At 34.5% G+C, this 4,957-nt stretch overlaps 1 pseudogene; it reads left to right on the forward strand.

The window, feature by feature from the left end:
• Positions 1-3,712: 3,712 nt before the first annotated feature.
• Positions 3,713-4,631, forward strand: LOC147816896 (small subunit ribosomal RNA; annotated as a pseudogene; the record flags this gene model as incomplete).
• Positions 4,632-4,957: the final 326 nt, after the last annotated feature.

Genomic DNA, 4,957 nt, shown 5'->3' on the forward strand with positions numbered 1-4,957 from the left:
TTGAAAAATTCCGAAGATTTTTGTACTTAGAAATATTTCATGGTATTTCAAACTTAGAAATATTTTCAAGCGGTATTGACTTTGAAAAATTCAGAAGATTTTCGTACTTAGAAATATTTCATGGTGTTTCAAACTTAGAAATATTTTCAAGCAGTATTGACTTTGAAAAATTCAGAAGATTTTCGTCCTTAGAAATATTTCATGGTATTTCAAACTTAGTAATATTTTCAAACGGTTTTGACTTTGAAAAATTCAGAAGATTTTCGTACTTAGAAATATTTCATGGTATTTCTAACTTAGTAATATTTTCAAACGGTTTTGACTTTAAAAAATTCAGAAGATTTTCGAACTTAGAAATATTTCATGGTATTTCAAACTTAGAAATATTTTCAAGCGGTATTGACTTAGAAAAATTCAGAAGATTTTCGTACTTAGAAATATTTCATGGTATTTCAAACTTAGTAATATTTTCAAACGGTTTTGACTTTGAAAAATTCCGAAGATTTTTGTACTTAGAAATATTTCATGGTATTTCAAACTTAGAAATATTTTCAAGCGGTATTGACTTTGAAAAATTCAGAAGATTTTCGTACTTATAAATATTTCATGGTGTTTCAAACTTAGAAATATTTTCAAGCAGTATTGACTTTGAAAAATTCAGAAGATTTTTGTACTTAGAAATATTTCATGGTATTTCAAACTTAGAAATATTTTCAAGCGGTATTGACTTTGAAAAATTCAGAAGATTTTCGTACTTAGAAATATTTCATGGTATTTCAAACTTAGAAATATTTTCAAGCAGTATTGAATTTAAAAAATTCAGAAGATTTTCGAACTTAGAAATATTTCATGGTATTTCAAACTTAGAAATATTTTCAAGCGGTATTGACTTTGAAAAATTCAGAAGATTTTCGTACTTAGAAATATTTCATGGTATTTCAAACTAAGTAATATTTTCAAACGGTTTTGACTTTGAAAAATTCAGAAGATTTTCGTATTTCGAAATATTTCATGGTATTTCAAACTTAGTAATATTTTTAAACTGTTTTGATTTTGAAAAATTGAGAAGATTTTCATACTTAGAAATATTTCATGGTATTTCAAACTTAGTAATATTTTCAAACGGTTTTGACTTTGAAAAATTCAGATGATTTTCGTACTTAGAAATAAAAAAAAAGCAATTTAAGCAATTAAAAGCACTTATGCAAAGAAACTCGAAAGATCTGTTAGACCAGACGTAAACACTTCAAATATCGTAACATTGTTGCCTAAAAACATTAGTTATTGACATTGTACTAATGAAGAAACTTTATAATATAAAACAATGTGTTTATTATCAAAATTGGTTTTAAAAGATATATAATAATAGTTAAATTTTAAAATATTTTAATAAAAAATGTATATAATATAATGTATAAAAATATAATTTTTAATAATAGTTATATAATATAAATTTGATAATATAATTATATAATAATAATTTTATGTTATTCTTTTTTAATTATTTTAAATTATTTTAATATGAAATTTAAATAATATGATAAATGTATATAAATAATATTTTTAATTATAATTATGTAATAATAATTTTTAGTTGCATTTTTTTTAAATTAGTTTTAGAGTGTTTGTTTTGTCAAAGTCCAATTTTTTCCGAAATTTTTCTAAGTCTCGAAAATTGTGGAAATTCTTCTAAGTCCGGCGACGGGAAGTCTGAGACGAAGCCCGAGCGAGGCCAGAAAGGCCAATATGCGTTTGCCGTTCAAATTTAAATTTCCTCGGCGAGAGGCCGGGGATGCGGACGTCGACGGCCACTGCCCGGGAGAAAAATTCTTCGCTTGGAAAATGAACTTTGTGCGGGAATTCAGAAGATTTTCGTACTTAGAAATATTTCATGGTATTTCAAACTTAGTAATATTTTCAAACGGTTTTGACTTTGAAAAATTCAGAAGATTTTCGTACTTAGAAATATTTCATGGTATTTCTAACTTAGTAATATTTTCAAACGGTTTTGACTTTGAAAAATTCAGAAGATTTTCGTACTTAGAAATATTTCATGGTATTTCTAACTTAGTAATATTTTCAAACGGTTTTGACTTTAAAAAATTCAGAAGATTTTCGAACTTAGAAATATTTCATGGTATTTCAAACTTTGAAATATTTTTAAGCGGTATTGACTTTGAAAAATTCAGAAGATTTTCGTACTTAGAAATATTTCATGGTATTTCAAACTTAGTAATATTTTCAAACGGTTTTGACTTGGAAAAATTCAGAAGGTTTTCGTTTTTCGAAATATTTCATGGTATTTCAAACTTAGTAATATTTTTAAACTGTTTTGATTTTGAAAAATTGAGAAGATTTTCGTACTTAGAAATATTTCATGGTATTTCAAACTTAGTAATATTTTCAAACGGTTTTGACTTTGAAAATTTCAGAAGATTTTCGTACTTAGAAATATTTTATGGTATTTCAAACTTAGTAATATTTTCAAACGGTTTTGACTTTGAAAATTTCAGAAGATTTTCGTACTTAGAAATATTTTATGGTATTTCAAACTTAGTAATATTTTCAAACGGTTTTGACTTTGAAAAATTCAGAAGATTTTCGTACTTAGAAATAAAAAAAAAGCAAATTAAGCAATTAAAAGCACTTATGCAAAGAAACTCGAAAGATCTGTTAGACCAGACGTAAACACTTCAAATATCGTAACATTGTTGCCAAAAAACATTAGTTATTGACATTGTACTAATGAAGAAACTTTATAATATAAAACAATGTGTTTATTATCAAAATTGGTTTTAAAAGATGTATAATAATAGTTAAATTTTAAAATATTTTAATAAAAAATGTATATAATATAATGTATAAAAATATAATTTTTAATAATAGTTATATAATATAAATTTGATAATATAATTATATAATAATAATTTTATGTTATTTTTTTTTAATTATTTTAAATTATTTTAATATGAAATTTATATAATATGATAAATGTATATAAATAATATTTTTAATTATAATTATGTAATAATAATTTTTAGCTAAATTTTTTTTAATTAGTTTTAGAGTGTTTTTTTGTCAAAGTCCAATTTTTTCCGAAATTTTTCTAAGTCTCGAAAATTGTGGAAATTCTTCTAAGTCCGGCGACGGGAAGTCTGAGACGAAGCCCGAGCGAGGCCGGAAAGGCCGATATGCGTTTTCCGTTCAAATTTAAATTTCCTCGGCGAGAGGCCGGGGATGCGGACGTCGACGGCCACTGCCCGGGAGAAAAATCTTTCGCTTGGAACATGAACTTTGTGCGGGACTATACATGTGAGGCACAGTGAGCGTGTCTCAAGAAACGCAACGCTCTCGTCTCGACAAGGGCGAGGGCTCGCCTCACGGAAACAAAAGGTCTCGGCTTTTCAGCGAGTGGCTCGGACAGTAGTTTGTAGCCGCGTGGAGACTGAACAGTGATGGAAGCATTTACGAGGTTTTCTGCAGTTTGTTCTGGCGCGAGCACGACTCTCGACGGCAGAGCACTCTCGCGTCCAGGCGTTGACGCCAAGGGGGACGCAGTGAGACTCGAACCGACTAGAGGAAGAAGGCTCTAGTTCGATCTGTGCGAACGGGGACCCGGCCGTCATGCCGGATCCGGCGCCCTCGCCAGCCGGGGGCACCACCACCTCTGAGATTTGAAGCGCCGCTTCGAACGCTCGCTGAACATGAAAGTAACCTGGTTGGTCCTGCCAGTAGTCATATGCTTGTATCAAAGAAGGAGGGAAAGTCTGCTGCGGCCGCAGCAGTAACTCCAGCTCCAAAAGCGTATATTGAAGTTGTTGCTGTTAAAAAGCTCATAGTTGGATCTTAGTTCCAGACGGGTGGTCCGCCCTCCGGTGGTCACTGCCTGTTCTGAGCATTGCCGCCGAAATTGTCCGATGATGTTTACCGGTTGTCGTTCGGTTTCGGCAATTTTACTTTGAAAAAATTAGAGTGCTCAAAGTATGCATGACGCATGAATAATGGTGCATGGAATAATGGAATAGGACCGCGGTTCTATTTTGTTGGTTTTCGGAACACGAGGTAATGATTAAGAGGGACAGACGGGGGCATTCGTATTGCGACGCTAGAGGTGAAATTCTTGGACCGTCGCAAGACGAACTACTGCGAAAGCATTTGCCAAGAATGTTTCCATTAATCAAGAACGAAAGTTAGAGGTTCGAAGGCGATCAAATACCGCCCTAGTTCTAACCATAAACGATGCCAGCCACCGATCCGGCTGTGTTCCTCAAATGACACGCCGGGCAGCTTCCGGGAAACCAAAGCTTTTTGGTTCCGGGGGAAGTATGGTTGCAAAGCTGAAACTTAAAGGAATTGACGGAAGGGCACTACTGGAATATTGGCAAATATCTGCCTTGAACGAAGAATTCCCAATAAGCACGAGTCATCAGCTCGTGTTGAGTACGTCCCTGCCCTTTGTGCAAACCGCCCGTCGCAACATCCGATGGAATGATTTAGTGAGGTCCTCGGACTGGCGCTCGGACTGACCTCCGGGTCGAGCCGGTGTGCCGGAAAGTTGATCGAACTTGATCATTAAGAGGAAGTTAACGCGGAACAAGGTTTCCGTAGGTGAACCTGCGGAAGGTTAATTCAAGATGGGTGCCAGTAGGCTCCGACACCGGCCTACACCCGGGGATCCTTCACTGGCGATCCCCGCCTCGACCGCAACTGTCAGTGCCGTGTGGGCGTGCCTGTTTCCCAGCCCTTTGACCTGGGGAAGAGGGAGGTCCTTTGCAGGGCTAGGCTTGAAGAGGGGGCTCGACCTGAGAGAGCTCCCCGCCCCGTTGGTGCCGATGCATTTTCCACCTTCTCGGAGGAAAACTCTTGATTCGAAACTCTCGAACGCAAAACGACTCTAGTCAGCCGAAACGAAAGTACCACTCCGAGCAGTGGATCACTCGGCTCACGGGTCGGCGAA

This window comes from Parasteatoda tepidariorum, chromosome 1 (assembly GCF_982258835.1).
Source record: "Parasteatoda tepidariorum strain Cologne lab strain chromosome 1, Ptep-v5.0, whole genome shotgun sequence".
In the NCBI taxonomy this organism is placed as follows: Eukaryota; Metazoa; Arthropoda; class Arachnida; order Araneae; family Theridiidae; genus Parasteatoda; species Parasteatoda tepidariorum.